Source organism: Hipposideros armiger, unplaced genomic scaffold, assembly GCF_001890085.2.
Source record: "Hipposideros armiger isolate ML-2016 unplaced genomic scaffold, ASM189008v1 scaffold_395, whole genome shotgun sequence".
Classification (NCBI taxonomy): Eukaryota; Metazoa; Chordata; class Mammalia; order Chiroptera; family Hipposideridae; genus Hipposideros; species Hipposideros armiger.
In genome coordinates, this window is record NW_017731745.1 from 245,785 (window position 1) to 265,935 (window position 20,151).

Consider the following 20,151-nt stretch of genomic DNA (forward strand, 5'->3'; position numbering starts at 1 on the left):
GTCTGAGCTTGTAAACTTTATGAGATCATACATATTATCATCTTAAGCTGCTAAATTTTGGGTGATTTGTTACACAGTAATGGGTATCTAATCCAAGAGGTAATAGATGAACCAAGCAGGAGGGATGCAGGATAGACGTTGGAAGGAACATTTTCTAACTGTGATAATTGTTCATTTCCTCAGTCTGTAGTTACTGAGTCTCTGCTGGATGCTAGATCCTCATCTATACTTTGTGTTACTCACTAATCCTGCCTATGGAGAGAGAGAGAGAGAGACGGGGTGGGGGTGGGGGATAAATCCTGACAGGACAGGTTATATTAGAATTGCTATCACATGGATCCCAGGGCCTAAGCAAAAGTGAGTTAGGCTGACGTGGCTCCTGAAAGCTGGGAATTCAGATATACTGGTGTCCTAAAAAACAAAATGATCCCTGTTGCTTTCAGTTTCCACTGTGTTAGCTTTATCCCTTGAGCTTGAGGCTTTAAGCCCTGATAAAACATAGATCCTCTGAGAGGGCCATTAGGAGTTTAATATGGATGAATCTCAGATCGTTTTTTGGAGAGGCTGTGCTGGGAATGTAGGAAACTTGTGGCACATAAAGGATTGTAGGATCTACAGGGAGAGTTGGGCAAGAGATAAATTTTGGGAATTTTACAGCCAAAGGCTAATAGGTGCTTGGCATATCTAAAACAAAAGAAAAAATTGATTTAAAAAATCTAACAAAAATAATAGGCATCATTTACTATATAAAATATGTGACCGAAACATATTTTCTCTACTTCTTCCTACAAGACTGGTATCTTGTTTTTTTTACTAGACAAATGAGAAAACTGGGGCTTAGAAAATCTAAGTGACTCACCCAAGGGTGCACAGCTATTAAGTGGGAGAGCCTTATTTTGTACCAAGGTCTGTCTGGCTCCAAAGTTCATGGTTTCCCCACCATACTACACATGTTAAAGAGCATAGAATGAACTTATTTCCCCTTTTTCATCTCATATAGAAACTGGAAATCACTTAAGAAAATTCAAGCATGCTGTTCCTATTCCTCTAACAGGTAGTTTATAGATTTTTAGAAATTGAAATTTCCTTCTCAAATCATGAAATGAAAAAACTATGAGAACAATTATTAACACATTGGAAGGGGAGAGGCCAATTCCTTTCAAGTGAACATGGGGTTTGATGAGAAGTTCTGAAAGTTGTTTTGGAAACCAGACGGCTGGCAAAGTAACAGAAAATGAAAACTTGCAGAAACAGCTCACTTTCATACCACAATCCACAGGCCAGGGAGCACAGAAGTAACGGAAATAAGACCCGAGCCCCTGCTTTCAGCCCATCTGTACTGATTCCCGTTGTTTCCTACAGAACTGTGAAAGGCAGGAGGAGACGGGAGGTAGGATGCAGGCGCAAATGCAATCACACAGGCAACAACCTCCTGGAACAAAAAGTTCATATCTGCTGGAGCCAAGCAAGGAAGAAAGTTTCCAGTCAAAGTTCCCTAAACCTGACCCAAGCAACCTTGTGTCCAGCAAGAACACCTGGCCACAAAGGAAAAGTCTATCCTCTTCCCTAGGTCACTGCCCTCCTCAGTCCTGAGGCTACACAGATGGAAGATCAATGCTGCTGTTTTTGAAAAAATACACATTATTCTCTTTCTCCAAACACAGCAGTTAGCAAAGGCCCAGATCAAATCTATTACTAGAAAATTACAATTGAGAGTTTAAAAAATTGTGTGTGTGTGTGTGTGTGTGTGTGTGTGTGTGTGTGTGTGTGTGTTTAAGGTAGAAGAGCTAAAAGGAAGATGTGACATTATATCTTTTGTTCTTTCAAACCATCTTCCTGGGAAAAAAGAGTGCAGTGTTGAAGAAGGCATTCTTCCCCCTACTCTGGAGCTGCTCAGGGCTCTGGCTAGCAGCCTGGTCCAGATAGTCTGTAGCAAGGAGGGCTCTTATTCTCCTTGTGAAGAACAGGGAGATGATTTTCCTCTTGCTCTGGGGAAGCTTGGAGCTTTCTAAAAGCTTGCACAATATTCTACCTCCTTATTTTCAGCTCAAGAGAACTCCTGTTGATTTCAGGGTGAGGACGACCTGAAACTTGACAACTCATTAACCAGAACTACTGGTTGATTCTCAACCTATTAACCTGAAATATACACCCATCAGACCCCTGACTTGGCTCTATCTGAAGTGAATATCTCACTTAAAAACTATCCTAGATATCAGAAATGGCCTCTCATTTCTCAAGGGGAAATCTCATTTCCTGTTGGAGTGACGGCTTACTGAGTTCAGAAAAATGTTTTAAGGCTAAAAGGAAGGAGAAAAAAAGGATCTTCTTTCTTTCAAACAGACAATGGCCACTTTCTGTTATCAAATCTGAATTAGAACACAGAAGAACCTAGATTTAAGCCTATTAACATAATTCCATCACAATTTTCTCCTAAATGACCTAAATTCTGAGGTCTTCACCTCCTTATGATAATTATGATTCTCAAACTTCAACATGCATCAGAATTACTTGCAGGGCTTATTGAAACACACACTGCTGGACTCTTTCCCCAGAGTTTCTAATTCAGCAGGTTTGGGGAGTGGCTGAGAATTTCATTTCTAACAAGAGAACTGAATAGACCACACTAGCCACCTTACCTGAATCATGTAAAAGTTACATATATATATATATATATATATATATTTTAATAACCAGGGTCCCGCTCAGAATGTTGCAAGTTAAAAGGACCATCTCTCCTACAACTACAACAAAAAGCCAGAGAGAGAAAATAGATCAATGGAACAGAATAAAGCCCAGATATTAGTCCACACATATATGTTCAATTGATTTTCAACAAAGATGGAAAGGCAATTCAATGGAGAAATTATAGTCTTTTCAACAAATGGTGCTGAAACCATTAGATACCCACATGCAAAAAATAAGCATAGATCAGTACCTTGCATCTTGTAGAAAAATAGATTCAAGACAGACGATAGACAAAAATATAAAACATGGAACAATAAAACATCTGGAGGAAAACAGGAGAAAATCTTTGTGACCTTTGGGTTAGGTAAAGATTTATTAGCTATAATACCAAAAACACAATTCATAAAATATAAGATTGATAAATTAAACTTTGTCAAAATTAATAACTTCTGCTAGTCAAAAGACACTATTAAGAGAATGAAAAGGCAAATCCTCAAATGGGAAAAATATCTGCAAATTACATATCTGGTAAAGCACTTATGTCTAGAATATATGCAGAACTTTCAAAACTCAATAAGAAAATAACCAGTAAAAATGGGCTAAAGATTTGAAAGCCACCTCACCAGGATAGATGAATGCATGGGAATTAAGCACATGAAAAAATGTTGAACATTAGTTTTAGGAAAATTAAAATTAAAACCACAGTGAAAGCACTACATATCTGTTAGAATGACTAACATTAAAATAATCATAATAAAAATAAAACTTAAAAATATCAAGTGCTGGTGAGGATACAAATTAACTGGAATTTTCATACACTGCTGGTAAGAAAAGAAAATGGTTTTGCCACTTTGGAAAAGAGCTTGCAGTTTCTTATAAAATTAAATACACAATCACCATATACAACCCAGCAATGCCATTCCTAGGTATTCACTCAAACGAAACAAAAAGTTATATTTATAGAAAAAGCTGTGTGCAAATATCTATAAGAGCTTTATTTGTAATCATCAAAACCCGAAAACAATCCAAACGTCCCTCAACTGGGGAATGAATAAGCAAATTGGTGTACATCCATACAATGGAACTCTACTCAGTAACAAGAGGAAATTACTGATACAATCAACAACATGGATGAATCTCAAATGCACCACGCTAAGTGAAAAAAAGCCAAATTCAAAAGGCTATACATACTGTATGATTCCATCCAAACAACGTTCTGGAAAAGGCAAAACTTTTTTTTGGCACTGAAAAGAGATTCGTGGTTTCTGGGGGTGGGCAAAAGGCTTGACTAACAACGGGGACAATAATCGGAGAGTTTTGACCGCGGTAGTGGTTACATGACTGTACGTATTTGTCAAAACTGGCAGAAATGTATGCTAGAATTGGTGATTTTTATTGCATTAAATATTACCTTAATTTTTCTGAAAAAAGGAGAAAAGTAATTAGGGGAATGTAATTGACTCAACCCTGAGTCAAGAGCTACTAAAATATAATACAAAGAACTACCCTGAGGACAGTAGAGGGAACATCTGCCTAAAGCATTTAAAGAACCTACAACTGAGAATGTAAGTGAGCGGGAAGCTATAAACGTTCCAGAGACGTTGGGGTATCTGGTGTAAACCTGGTTCCCTCTGCTGCCTGGTTCTACCTTCAGTTTGAAGGTTTTGCAGTCTTCCTCTCATGCTCTCACCCCCTAACCAGGTTGATCTCCTGATGGCCCTTACAGATGTCACGTTGATTTCTCCCTCCAAGTCCTCCTTCCTAGGACATAGTTCTCTCTCCCCTCTCCTAATCTGAATCTTTTTCCTCCTTTAAGATCTAAATCTTCCATGAAAACTTTTTTAACCAGAGCATTCCATGGGGGTCTCCTCTCCTTTGAACGATCATAGGACTTGGAGTCTTTGCTATTCAATTTGATATCCATTCGTTAAACATTTAATATACATTTTCTGAGTGCGTGATGTGCTGGTCATTTTGTTTCCTCCTCTACACTGCTAGTTACTTTTGAAAAACAAGAAGCCTTTAAGATTTCTTTTGTATCCTTGTCCCCAACCTCACCCTCAATACTCCCATAGCCTAGTTCTAACCATCATTAATTGAATGAAATGCTGAAGTATCGACAAGCAATGCATTCATCCACTTATACCTCGAAATCTTTGTAAATTTCTTCCTCGCAAATGAGGTGATTAAAATGTCTTTACACAAAGTAAAAGTCGTTCCCTGTTCTAAACAATTTGACACTCTCCAAAGGACCCACAATACATGTAATTGTTTCCAGGTATTAGATTCCTTTCATGATAGCACATTGATGTGAGGTTTGGATTGAAATGAAGGTTGGGTTATTTTTTTATTCTTATTTTCTTTTAAGAATAACCAAACAAATTCTATCCATTTCTCTTTTCTTCTAGAAATCTTTGGCCAAGCATCTTGAGTTACTATGCGCCCTCTGTGGATGTTTCCTATTTTCATGCATGCTTATGTTTAAATTAGATAAGCCAATTTAATTAGCCTTTTAATTCTGCACAACAGTGATGCAAAAAGATCATGCTGCGTTATTGCCATCAGAGTCTGAGTCTCATGTTACATTTCATTATTTGTTCTTTGGTTACTTTATGGTAAAGTTTAAATGGAAAATGAAATGTTGTTAAGGAATTATGTGATTGCAAAGCAATTATTTTTTTTTTCTTCAGAAATTTTCTAATTGGTATTCAACTCTTGACTGTTGAAGTTTTAATGATAAGGAAACCATCAGAGCTCACTTGGTGTGGATATACATATCCGTTCTGGTAATTTCACAGAGACGTGTGAGAATGCGTTTGGGACCTGTTTCCTTCCCTGCCCGGATCACTGGGGCTGCACAAAGACCCCATATACCCTGAAGGCACCCTTCAGATGGGAGGAGAGAACTGAAAAGGCTTGGAGAGTTCAAGAGATCACTGCCTACACTGACAATTTTGCCAAAGCCCAGTCCCTTCTAGTTATAGCTTCAGGTATGAGTAGAAGTATTCCCAGGTGGACAAAATAAAACAGACATGCAAGGGCCACTCCACCAGTGAGTATAAAACAAAACCACAAGGCTAGCAGCTCTCACACGTCAGCCGGCATCGCAATCTCCTGAAAGTTCCCCAAAGCACAGGTTGCTGAGTTTCCATTCAGTGGGCTTTGGGTAGGGCCTGGGAATTTGCATTTCTAACAAGCTCTCTCTCTCTCAGGTGGTGGTGATGCTGCTGGGCCAACAACTGAGTACCTTTTAAGAACCACTGACTGCCCGAGGCTATCTATGGTCCTCCGAATTACCAGAATTATCTACTATAGACCCAGAAGGAAGAGCAACAGAGGCTTCTTTTATCTTTTAGACGCTAAACTGCCCCTCCAACATGGTGTCCCCAGGGGCCCCAGAGACGGTGACCCCTGAGGCATTTCTATCAGCCGTCTCCAGTGCCCAGGGGGTTTGCAGCCCCCACACCTCGTGAATCTCTGAAATGAGCTTCTAGGAACAGAACTACTGGGTCAGTCGGAAAAGCAACTCCTGCAAGCAGGTGACTAAGATGAAGGAAGAGGTCAGCAATGGAGGGAACAGAGTGAATGGCTGTGTGAAGGACACGTAGGCGCAAAAGGGAGAACAGTGCCACTTAACAGAAGGGTGGAATTCCATGTCCACCCCCAGAACACCTGCTGTGTGGAGACCTGAGCCCAGCTCTGAGAGGGGCTGAAGGGAGGCACTGTCCTGACAGCACTTTACCCCCACGGGAAGGGTCTGAAAGCTGGACACCCCATCTTCCCCCCAGCAGCTCATCTCTCAGTGGTCATTTGGGGTTTTCACCATCTGGGAAGCTGATTTGTGCAGCCTCACTTATGATTACTTTCATCCTATGTTCTCCGAGCGAGCCTCTCTCCCTATATCACAACAGGAACTTTAAAATACACAGAAGCCTTGACCCCATCCCCAGAGGTTCCCATTTAAATGGTCAGGGACCAGCCCTCCAGGGGATGTTAGCTTCCCAGGTAATTTTAACCAAGAGTCAAATTTGAGGACCACTGGTGAACCATATCTGGGCTTCTTGGCCCAAAATAAGTTTGTTGTTCCTATTCTCCCTTCCCTTCATCTGGGGATAAAGGCATTTTCATAGCCCGGCGATTTGTTTTACTTCAAAACCCAAAAGGGCTACAGAAAATGGCATTTAACTATGTCTCTTATTTTTCTTAATAGGCAAAGACCCTAGATAAGATTGCAAGGGAGGGGTGCTGCTTCTATGCCTTAGGTGAATCCATTCAACCCCCCGGGAAACTTGACCTTCTTTGTGCTTTGCCCACATCAGCTGGGTAAGCAGGTATACAAAAATAATTAGACTAATGCATGACACCAGTTCTCAATTTGACTCACCTGGAGAGTACTGACGTATGCCAGTGCTGGGACCCACCCCACACAACTGAGTCACAATCTCTGGGGCTGGAGCCCAGGCACTGGTATTTCTTTAAAGCTCACTAGGGGGTAATAATGTGCAGCCAGGATTGAGAAGCATTGATGGCAAGGGTGGGTGGTGGGGGAATTAAAAATCAGGAGAGGCACGGAGGGACAATAGCATGGATGGAGCCAGTGGCTTCTGACTCAGCACCTGCCAGTGACACTGAACACGTGTTTGGGTTCAGTGTTTTTGGGGGGCATGACTCAGAAATAGGTATTCCAGGAGAGGTAGTCCAAGGGGGAGAGAGAGGGAGAAGGAAAGGGAGAAAGAAAGAGATGTTCTATCCTAATTAATAAGTGAATGGCAAGTACCTTTGACTGAGAGTCTGGAAATGGAGGACAAGGTCTTGGTTCTGACACTAATCACAAACGTGACCCCTGGATAAGCCATTTCTCTTGCCTTGGTCTCAGCTTCCTCAAGATAAAATTACACGGATGGCTGTATGTACATGTTCAAGTCCCTTCTGATTCTGAGATTTTCCAGCTGTGTTCCGTCAAAATCACTGGGGTGTTTAGTGGTCATCTGCCTGGACCCCGTGACAATGGGGGAGAGGATGGTGCTTCAGAGCTGAGTATCTTCTGGGTAATTTACTGCAAATGCTCAAGATTGAGCACAATTGGTCCAGGGTTATTTTGAAGCTGTCAATTATTTGACAATTTCATTATCTCAAACACACCACTCAGTAATGTCGAAAAAGGCAGCTGGCTTGAGCTTCCTGTCCATGAAATTCGTTTTTGGGGTGAACCCAGCCTCCATATACAAAAAAACAAAAAAAATTCTCATACTTATTTGACTACTGTGTTGTGTTCATTTATAAGCTCCTGGAAAGCAGGAGCTGGTTGTCTCATAGAACCTTGGTGCAATGAGGCACAGCTCAAACGAAGCACTTGGTGGTGTTCTTGCTTTTTCTACAAAAGTTATGTTCTTGGAAAGCTGCATGTCAATGGAGTTGCTACCAATTAAACCTAATTTTAAATGTACATTAAGTGCTGTATAAGGGAGCTGTGTGGGTGGGGTGAGCACTTTGGAAGAGTGACTAAATTTTTTGGAAATGCGAATAATTACACCTTAATTCAACTGTTTGGTAAATCTAAATTTTAACATAGCAATTTCCATGTGAAATAGAGGTTTTTTTTATGTTCTCTCAATGTGAACCCTTAACAAGAGGTTCTGGGGCATGTTATAATAAATTCTGTAGTTTGTGCTCCTTTAGAATACTTTCAGCAAATGGAGGGTGTTTTATTGATTTAAGCTGTAATGTGCTTCTGTGTTTTCAGCCACTTACATCCACCGAGCAGCAATCTCTTGTGAAGTGCGTACAGGCCCAGCAGCCAAGCAGTGTGACGAAATGAGCATAATCTCTATGCATTGGGGGCCTAGGTTCTCCTGCTCACCACCACCTACCTAGCTGTGTGCCCTTGGGTGGGCCCCTTTCCTTTTCTGGGCTTCAGCTTCTTTATCTGTGGGATGGAGATACTGGACGAGGTGATTTATAAAGTCCTTTTCAGCATTTCTGGCATTCGAGGATTTTAGGGTTCCTTGGAGAGTCTGGATAATCTGAGGTCACAAAATGTTACAGTCCTAAAACCACTCTATTCGTGCTTTAATCCAGCTTGGCACAAGCTCAGAGGGTGAGGTGTGAGAGAACCAAGCTCACTGTATGTGGCTGTGTAGGTTGTGCACGGCTCCAAATTACTCAGCTTTTGCTACATTTGCCGCCCAACACAGGTGGGGATCCTATTGGGTTAGAGGCTGCATGGTCTGGCGTGGCACTGGTGATAGCAGGACCTTTAAACTTAAGGACAGCAAAGCACATATCTGTGGTTAACATCAAGGTGTCCCACGCCAAGAGGGCTATCGTTGTGGGCCCACAGGAGGCTTAGCTCAGGCGCGGAGATCATGTAGTTTCAATGAGGAAGTCAGGGTTAAGGGGGGATGATGGAAGCTCAAAGACTTACAAGGTAGAAGAACATAGCTGAAGAGATGACTGTGACTGGAAAAGTCACTTACTGAACAGTCTACATGAAGCCGTTTCCTCGAGGACCTGGTTCCTGCCTAGAGCCCTGGGTTAAAGTTGTGTGGAGCAGTGGCTCTCACGCCTGGCTGCTTATTAAAGCCACCTGGGAAGCCGGTGCAGCCACAGACTCTTGAACCACTCCCCAATCCCACTGGGTGAGGGCTGGAAATCTGTAATTTCGTTCAGCTCCCCCCAAGACCTCAGGTGCAGCCAGCACAGCACCAGACACCATTCGTGTTTGAAGAACTCTGGTTCAGAGAGATCACCTGGGCACTGGGTAAGGCTTAAGCTGTGGAAAGGATTGGAATACAGTTCACCATCATGACCAATGATAGACTGGTTGGGGCTGTGATGTGGCCAAATGAACATGGTTCCAGGAAGAAAATCGGTGGCCACCCAGTGGGCAAAGATAGGTCAAAGAAATGAACTTGGTAGTTTGAGGACATTTAATTAGGGGAAGTCGAGTTCTCACAGGTACTCAAGGAAGGCCAATCCTTCCATTTGTGCTCCAGCTGCCACCCCTCATCCCAGAACACTTCTCACCATGAGCCAACAGAAGCGTGAACCCCAGAGACGAGGCAGACGCCGTGTTCACCTGCATCCTATCCCCTGAGTACCCATCTCTCTCTCTCCTCCATGTGCTTGCAGTCCAGTCATCTTTTCTACTCCGTTACTTTATTAGACACTTAGCCTGGGGCATTATCAAACAAGGCATCTGGTAGTCTCTGGGGAAACTGGGGCAGGGTGAGAATAAACCCCAGGGATGACCTTGAAATCTGTTTACCTTCTCCTCATCCAGCTAGAGCTCCGCATGCAAAGGTGCTGTGACATCTTTACCAGCTACCCTCAAAATTAGAAAGGGAGAAGCAGAAAAAAAAACTCTCAGTGAGTGTAACTGAAACTCTGCCAGCAAATTTTAAGATAAAGCTTTTCATAAGAAACAGAGAAAATCAAATGACTCATCTAAAGATCAGAGATTGGCTGATGTCCATTACAGGGTAATAAATTACATGATCTATAAAGCAGCAATTGTTTTTATGCCTACTATTAAAACTAAGCATTAGATTTTGGTAAATATGTTGATTTCATTAAAGGCAAAAAAACAACCAAGCTGAAGATAGCTTCAGCCCTCGGTCAAACATTCATTTTGCCTAAAAGCATCTTTATGTTCCCCAGGATACCAATAAGGGAAATTTTTTTCCTAAGGAATTATTTTAGGCAAGTGTTTAGTTTCACAAAAATTTTTTTAGCTCAGGAATCAATTAGAAACCTGAATAGACCTATAATCATTTTTTTAAAAATCAAATAATTAAAAAATCAATGAATTTTCAATTTAAATCTCAGTGGGTTTTTCATGGAATTTGAGAAGCTGATCCTAAAATTCACAGAAGAAAAAGGGCCAAAAATAGCCCCGCCCCATATGTTAACAAGTATGAATAAAGAATGGGAGCATGCTCTATCCAACATCAAGATTTTCATGGCTAAAGCAATTAAAACAATGGTACCGGCTCAGGGGTGGATAGGCAGACTAAAGGAATATAACACAGATTTGAAAGAAGAAGATCAATGGGGAAAACATGGACTGGTCTCAACATGATCCTAGGTTCGCAGGTTGTCAAATTTGGGGGGGGGGGAATGTAAAACACTAAAACTTTTACTTAAAAAATAAATAGGAAAATATCTCTGTCATTTAGATAGGGAAGGATTAATTAAACAGAATGCAAAAAGCACAAACCAAATATAATTATATTAAAATGTGAAACTGCACAGAAGACATCATAAATACATCACAATGATGAGCCACAGATGCTGTGAGAAGGTATTTTCAACACATAATAGACTCAGATTTAGTTGTTTCATATACTATATCAAAAACTCCTACTACCAATAAGAAAAAGGCCAATAATCAAAAAGAAAAATAAGCAAAAGATATGAATAGTTTCTTCTCAGGGGACATACAACTGGCCCATAATTTTAACGGGGTCCTCAACCTTAGAGGTAATTGGGGAAATGCAGATTAAAACAATAATGAGATACCATGTTATACTTATTGGTAGGCAAAAATTAGAATCTGACATTACTATGTGTTGATGAGAATGTAAAGAAACAAACTCTTACATACTGCCAGTGGGGGGTGTGAACTAATATACCCGTGTTGAAGAACAACCTGGCAATTATAAACTAAGCTGATGAGGCGTATGTCCTATAACTCAGTAGTTGCTTCCCAAGTGAACACCATAGAGAAATTTGCACACATGTACCCCAAAACACACACACAAAGATGTTTACTGGAACATTGTGTGGGGTAGTAAAACACTGAAAACAACTTAAATGTCCGCCACCAAGTGAATGGATAAACAATGTGATATTGTCATATAAAGAATATCTAGTAGTTAAAATGAATGATCCAGATCTACTCTATCAACACAGACAAATCCTCAAAACATAATGTTCCCTTAAAAAAGTTACAAAAGAATATGTACAGTATGACACCATTTATATAAAATCAAATTCACAAAACATTTATAAACACAGCCCAGTGGTTGGTTACCTCTGGGGAGAGAGGAAGAGCAGAAATCCCTCCACAAAGGGACTTCTGATGTTTTATGTCTTTAACAAAAGCCAGTGAAAAAGATCTGATGCAAATAGTAAATTTTCATATTTTCTAACTAGGGGTAATTAGATTATTCTTGCTTTTTCCTTTATTTTTTGAAATATTTCCAACATTTTTAAAAGTTCTGTGTGACCACGTGCCAAGGAGCACTTTTTTGAATGTACCACATCAGTGTATAGGAAAGTCTTAACCTCAGTCCCCTGAATTTGGAGAAGCGACATGTGGACACTGCTAAGTGATGGTCTTGCACAGCACAACTTTAAAACATATGCAGTTTATAGATGAATTGTTCCCCACAGCGGTAGTTATTAGCCAGTGTCTAACATTTGTACAACAGACATTTATGTGAGCAATGCCCGAACACAGTCTAGGATAGGGTGGGAGAGGGAGTTTTATCTCTATGCAAAGAGGACATTGCTGACCTCGCACATGCATGTACTCTGACTTCCTCCTCCTTCTAAGCCATTTTACATCTCCAAACTTTATTGGATAAAACAGACTAGAAAAGGAATAAAAACTTCATTGCAAGAAATTTTCACTAGATAGTCCCACCTGAAGAAATTAATCCTAAAGAAATTGTTTTAGTACTATAGAAATGCTGTCTATAGTAGCCACCTCTGCAACAAATCTGGGGGGCTGACTGTCTCACCATTGTTAACCTTCTTTGAACAAGAGCTTTAGGAGTGATATCTCTGGGATTAGACAGCTCTGTTCTCCAGGACCCCACCTTCTCTGTCCTGTGGACAGATGTTTCAGCCGTACCCACTTTCCCTGCAAATCCTGGGAAAAGCTGAGCCAGCATGTACAAAGGGTCTGACTTGGGTCATTTATAACCCATTTCATTTCCATAAAATTGAAATGAAAGATAGCCAGAAAAGAAATGGGAAGGAAATAGGCCGAGTGACCTTATTGCACAGTTAGATGGACCGAGGGTGACTCACAGCCACTGGTGATCTTATCAAGGGTCTCGTGGGCCTGGAGCCCAGTTGGGGGCAGAGATTTAAGAGACACGGGGCTCCTCCAGGCCCTTTTGCAGAGTGGTTCTGCAAACTCTGCTCACCTTGCTTGGTATTCAGCCAACATTCTACACCCTGGGAGGGCCTCTGGCAGGTTCATAATAATCAATTCTGGTCTTGAAGATGAGGGATTAATGGCAGCCATGCTCATTAATAAACACAAATTGTACATACAGATCACTGAATCCACTCCGTTTTTTTTTTTGGTTTATCGTCACTGCTATCCAGTGCTGGCCTCACACATAGGCATAAGTGGTCCCTCGTGTGGTCTCATTGAAGGAGATGAAGAAGCCCCTCACTGAATGGCCTTTCCCACCAGTGCCTAACATTCTACCATTAGCAAGTCATTCTTACCTCTCAAGAGGCTGTATAAAATAGAGACAAAGAGCCCTGGCTTTGAGGTCACATGCCTAGATTTTAATTCTGGCCTTTGCCAGCAGGACACAGTTACACAACCTCACTATAAGAGACCTATAAGGATAACAGTAGTATTTGCCTCGTGGAAAGCACCGAGGACAGTGCCCGGCAGGTAGTATGACTCAATAAATGACAGCTGGGCTTTGTTTGTTGTGTCATGTGGCCCTCTTAGGTTCTCCTCTAAGACTGAAATCTCCCCGGAACATGTCCTATGTTCAGTATGTCAGTGAGTCAGTCATTTCCCCGACTAAAGGGAGGAACCCATGGCAGCTGAAGGCTCAGGGAAGGGCAGGCTGGAAGAGGAGCAGGAGACGGAAGAACCAATACGGGAGAGGAAAAGGTCACCGAAAGGAATGGCTGGGAACATGAAGACAAGTGTCCCCACTTGACTGAGGGTCGCTTCTGTATCCTTCACAAAATGTTTTTGGGGGTTGGGTGGAACTTACCCACTTCAATCTCCAAGGGTTTACAAGTGAGGTCACTTGAGTTATTTTTTTTTTAAATTGAGGATTAATTTACATAAAGTGGAACACATAGATCTTAAGTGTACAAGTCAATGATTTTTGACAAACGTATACACTAGCATAGCCACCAGTCTAACAGAGCTGTCTTTTATGTACTGGCTCAAAGACTTCCATACAGAGCCCACATGTCAGGAACACCTGCTGGGGAAGACAGGGACCTTTCTCTCCAGTCCTGGTACCTGGGGCGATCTACAGCATGCAGAATAAAAGTGGCATCAGGAATTGGGAATGGAGTAAATGGAACTAGAGCAGTGAAGTAGAATGGAGAGCAGAGCTGAGTCACCAACTAAGTGACTCAGTCCTAAAAGGCTGTGGTGTCAATGATCCCAGGCAAGAATCTGTATGGGACAGCCCTGTGGGGTAGCATGGTGGCCAACTACTGGAATTGACTCATGTCACCTGGATTTTCCCCACACCTGACTCAGCCATCACCCCACTATCTGTCTTTGTGTAAATCACATCGCAGCTCAGTGCCTCAGACTCCACACCTTATAAAACAATGCAAGTGGCCCGAAGGCTTTCCTGTGTCTTTTCTGGCTCCACCAACTTCAACAATCCCGTGTTGATGATCTAAACAGGGCTGTTGCACTCCACGGTGACTCCAAATTCTCCCTTGTTTACTTAACACAGTTAAGTACTTAACTCCCTACAGTTGTCTGGGGCATTCTGCAAACTGGGTTTTGTTTTGTTTTGTTTTTGTTCTTGGTAAAGAGGACACAAGTAAGCAGGCATGGAAGCTCGGTTTCCGCCACAGGAGTGTAACTCAGCTGACACATTTTTATATCCAGGTGTCTGGTGAAAACGTTCTATTCCTCTGTCCTCCTCAAAGGCATTTGGGACAGTGCAACTAGAAAACATTAAAAAAATAAATAAAAGGGGTCTGGAAAAAAGAAATTCTTGTCCCTGTAATTCCAAAGATTTTGAGTCTTTGTAGGAAAAGTAGTTCTCATCTTGTCTAAATTCTAACTAACCTGCAAGGCCCTGTTCAAATGTTGCCTCCTCCTGGGCGGCCCCTCCTAAGCCCCTGGCTAGAGGGGTCCATGGAGAATTCCTGTGACCTGCACCCTTTTCTACACATATGTACCCTGTACTATAGTTACATGCATACATCTCCTATCTCCAGGCTGAGATAAAAGGTTATGGTCCTTTTAATTTTTCAGAGGCCGGTTAAGTGCTTTCTACAAAATCATTTTTTAAAATGAAGAAATAAATGAGTCAGTGCTAGTCAGGTTTAGGGTAAACTGAATTACGTCCTTTAACAAAGGAATTTATCTCCTACAATGTCCCAAAGTAGAAAACGACCTAAAATGAGCTCTTAAATCCTGCTGAATCTTCATTGATGTGTCCTAACCCACAAGATGCAATCATTTTCCTTGGCTAACATGAATCGCCAAAGTAGAAGCTACTATAAAAGTTGAAAGATAATATAAACAAAAATTAAAATCATCGTGTGTATTTGCATAGCACTTTGAAGTATCTAAAGAAAGGAACTGCAATGGCAGCTCACTTCTGGGGAGTGGAAGCGAGAGCACCCCTTAATGCACTCTCCTGTATTGTTAAATGTTTTCCTGTAAGCATGTATGGTTTTATCACTTAAATGATGTTTAATTAAAACTAAAGTTTACTGAGTTTTGACACATACACTTATTTAATTACACATGCATTATAATACATACAATGCATCCTAATGAAGTTTATTGTTGGAAAAACCCTGAACCTCAAGGAGGTTAAATAACTTGCCCAAGGGTTAATTACAGACTCAAATAACAGTGCTTATGTAACAAAATCCAGGGAGGAGGGAGATCTGGATTCCGTTCACGTTATAATCCTTCCTATGAGGGCCTCGTTGTTAGGCAAACCTAATTTACGAAGTACATACCCTGTGCCAGTCCCTGCTGTTCCTCTTCCGAGAGCTATAGAGACACTGAACAGTGGCTGCATGTTCCTTTGGACATGACACATGGATGAAATATACAAGAGGCTTGATCATTTATACCAGTTAAATGGAGTCTAGGAAGGAAGTGTTGCCTATATTGATATTATTTTTTACCTCTACAACTTGAAAGTCATCAGTCAAATGATGTTATTATCAATTTTTTCTAGGCATCTCAGGATGCACGCAGATAAGCACAGTCTTTGGCCAGAATTGTTTCTGTAATTAGTGTCTTTGGAGCTTAACTAGCATGATGGTTCATTCTGTCAACTTTAACAGGTGGAAATAGAATCAATGTCTTGCTGGATCTGTCTCGATGAACCTGAGAAGTACAAAATATTTGCTTTTAATGTCTGGTTCCTACCCATCTGTCTCTAACCTAAGCAAGAGTACTTACTCTTGGTTACTCCATGGACCATGCCAGGGGTGTGATGCCTCTAGAAAAGGTAACTAATCCAGATCAGCGATTAGGTTTGGTTTCCCAGAGTTTGCTCTGATAGCTATTTGGAAAGACACAGCCCACTTAGGCAGAACTTCCAGCTAACGGCAGCAGTCTCTCACCTGGTCTCCTGTTTTCATCAGTATAAAAGAGCTAAACCTCCCCAAGAACAAGGGTCTTTTATCCCAGTGAACAACCTCCCCGTAATCTGTGGATTTATCACCTCCTAGCTAGAGCCAGCCCGGAAAGGCTGTCATGTCATCATAAAATCCCAGGGCTCAAGTGGACCTTAAAGGTTATCTAGGTCAATAAATTTCCATCATGAGAATCCCTCTAGGCTCCTGCAAGTGTATGCTTGAATTGCCTAGTGAGCAGGCCGCTACTCACTTCAGAATAAATGGCTTTAGCTTGCCGGGTCCTCGGTCCCTCAGCAGATGGAACTGTGCTGGCTGAATCGTCCCTTCTTTCTCCCTTTTTAATTCAATGATCCATCCTTCATAAAGTCCTGTTCCTTTTTCAAAGTCCACCCACTGACCCATTCCCTCCTGGTCCCCCTTCCTCTGAACTGCACAGACTGACATGTTATAAAGACCTGTCTGTGCCGAGTTTGACACAGGTCTGCATTATCTCCCAATCCAAGTACTAAGTGTCTTAAGGCTGGACACCCTGTCTTTTCCTCTCAGGTCACCTAATCTATAGATGACTACACCGATGGTGTCCACCCAATACTTGTACAATGTGCAGAAAATGCCCTGGTCACTTTTCAGTGTGCCCATGCCATACGCCGACTTTCTGAAGCTCAGGTCTGATCCCAGCCATCCCAGATTTAGTCAGGCAGCTAGTGGCCACTAGTGCTTCTCCAGGGGATTAACCATGCTACTGCTTCCCACTCCATTCTTGGGAGCATGAGTCCCTGCTTTGGGTTACCATACAAGTCATCTGTTCAGTTGAGAATAGGTGTCTATTAAGTTTTCAGTCATTGCCGGCTATTAAGCAAAAGGGGCATGAATGTATTTGAGAATGTGTGATGTGTGTGTGTGCATGAGTGTGCGAGCAGGAGGGAGTGTGGGAATGTTTTGTGTTTGAGTGTGTGTAGGAGCGAGGGTACATGGGTACAGTATACGTGCGATGTGTGTATCAGTATATGCACATGAGTATGCAAATGCATGCTGTGTGTATAGAATGTGAGTGTGCATGCACAAGTGTGTGGACATGCCCCTAGACACAGCCACCACCTCTGCTCTTGCTCTGATTGATTGACATGCTCTCTGCCTCTTCCATTCCTCGGACCTGCTTGGACTGACTAAGCCAGAGGTCTCCAGATATTTTTGGCTGCAAATATCAGTAAAAAATTTTTGAAATATAGGTTTATTTTCCTGTAAATAATAAACATGTACTACTAGAAATCCATATATGAAATATTAAAATGAAATCATTTTCTTTTTTCTTAGGTAAGAAAATAAATACAAATGGAAGGTCTATTGCTTCTTTCCCATATTCTAGTAGCTCATCCTGCCTAGCCCTACATGCAAATTCCATGTTGGAGGCCATTTCTTTGAACCACAATGGACCCTAATCTGGGTTCTCACCCTTGTCCTAGACACACACACACACACACACACACACACACACACACACACACACACACGCCCTGATGAGCGTTTGTATTGGATCACTCAAAGCAAATGTCAGGTGATGAACTGGAAATGGGGTCTGTGTTCATTTGCACAACAGACAACCTCCAATTTGCATTGCTGATGCCAATTTCTAGAAGTCAATAGACTAGGAACAAAAGGAAGAGGAAGATGCAGAGGTGAGTTCTAAAACATCAAGTCAACCAAACAGGAGACTCTTTGAGGTTATACAGGGGTGGGGGTGGGTGTTCATGTTTTCTGAATGTACTTGCTGGCAGTTCAACAGCTAGCCCAGCATGGTAAGGGGCTGGGTTACACATCTCAGAAACAACAGCAGATTCCCGCAACAATTTACAACAAACACGCCTTCAAAGTGCATTAGCTAACTACTGCTGGAATCACTTAAGTAAAACACTTTTTAAAATTCATTGCGTTTTCTCTTAATGACATAGAACTGAGAATATCTCTTTGAAAGCGTGAGTTATCTAATGAAAGAGACTGCCCAGATTCTACTCTCTAGGACAGTATGCTATAAAATGATGAAAAGACAGCAAAAAAGTCAGCTCCAAGGCCTGACCACCTGACAGGAGTAAGGCTGACTACGGAATGAAACGGCCAAACTCTGAGGAAGCTGGTGGTGCTGGCTTTCTGAGCCTGTCTCTTGTCTGTCATTATTGGGGTGCTACCAAGATAAACGCTTGAGATGTTTAATAATATTTCATGCTTGTATCAAATTTCTTTCTCCAAGCACACCCATATCCATTATTTTACTGAAGACTCACAGCGACCATATGAATGAGGCTCAAAAGAGTTTAATGGATAGAGATCTGGTTTTTTGTTTGTTTTGTTTTTTTAAATTTTCCAGGAGAAGGAACGACTTGGAGAGTGACAGTCCAGCACCTCCTCCACCCTGGCGGGGTGCTCTGGGCTGGATTTCGCTGGGTAGGAGCCAGTGGGGAACTGGCCTACTGCGAGGGATTCCTGAGTGTTGACTCAGCCACAGAACTCCGAGAGGGCAGAGAGCTAAAAGTGCCAGAGTGAGTTACGATGAGGTGCCCACCATGCCTGACTGGGTGAGAAGACCAGCCTCAGCCCTCACGGGTTTATAATCTAATATGTCACAAGTAGGGCCAATGTTTTTGAGACTTGTAAATAAGTGCGAAAGAAACTAGCACAATTTTGTAAGTAGTATATGCTTTCTCAGTTTAAGAAAATTTGTATGTTTGTTCCTTTTGTTCTGAAAGTTGCTGAACAGGCATGGTACAATGAGTTTATGATCAATTAATCAGGAAAAGGCAACATTTAGGCAAAAGAGAAGGGGTCCATAAGTTAGGAAAGGATGCAAATTGGAAGCCAGAAAAAGCTTGCTAACTGAATAAACAGCTGCCACAAGGGTTGGTTGGGGGTGAGAAGGGTGGGTAATAAATGTTGAAAAGATCTCAAAGGTCAATCATGCAAGCAAGGTGAGAAGTTCAGTGACATTCAAGGTGAGTAGGTAGAGAGAATATAGGTTCTGATTCACCCAAGAGAGTCCTCAATTTTGCCTCTTTTCCCAAAGTAATTATGAATAGCGTCACCTTTCACTCTCAATTGTGTCCTTTCTTGGATGATAAACTATGAAGTCACAGTTCTCAAAAGCCCACTAGATGCGCTGAATTGCCAGGCAGCACCTCCTTTAGCCAAGCGATCTTCACTGGCTTTGACAGGTGTACAGCCTCTCCAAGGCGCTAAACACCACCCCCTCAGCCTGCCCTGAGGTGGGAGAGCTTCCGTTTTCTCCTGAGTGGGAGATTGTAGTTCTTAGTTCTTTGATTCTGGGGCCACTAATCATAGAATGCAAGAAGAAGGAGGTAGGGAAGGGGAGAGCAGAGGCGGAGGGGAGAGGGACAGCTGAGATTTGGAGGTTGGGACCGTCTGAGCGAAGTTAATGTGAGTAGAGCTCTCTCTCACTGTAAACGAGGCAGTGAGGAGGGTGAGAGGACCTGGGTGCATCTAGACCTGTGTTCTGCTCCCAGATTCCACAGCCAGTTGCTGAGCCTCAGTTTCCTCATCTCTAAAATAAAGGCTAATAATATCTGCCTTTCAGAGTTAGTGTGACCTTTAGAATATAATCATTGTAAAGCATCAGGCACAGGGCAGGAACTCAATAATGGTAGCTGTTATTGGAATGATGATGTATACCTAAGAGGAATTTCCCTAAAACCAAACTACTTAAAATACGGGGCCCATCAAGTTTTAGCTCCCACCTTGTAATACTGTGGCTCAGATCACCCTCAAGCAAAGAGATACAGGAAGTCTCAGGAGTATTCAGTGGTGACCTTGGTGGTGGGCCAAGGGACACAGCTATGGCTGAGGCACCAACAGCATCTGCTACAAACCCCCAAGCAGGTATTCTTATTTAAG

General features: G+C 42.0%; 1 protein-coding gene across 1 annotated transcript in view; it reads right to left on the bottom strand.

The window, feature by feature from the left end:
• Window positions 1-20,151, bottom strand: part of PRKCE (protein kinase C epsilon) — a 499,056-nt gene that overhangs the window by 197,262 nt on the left and 281,643 nt on the right. The window lies entirely within an intron of this gene.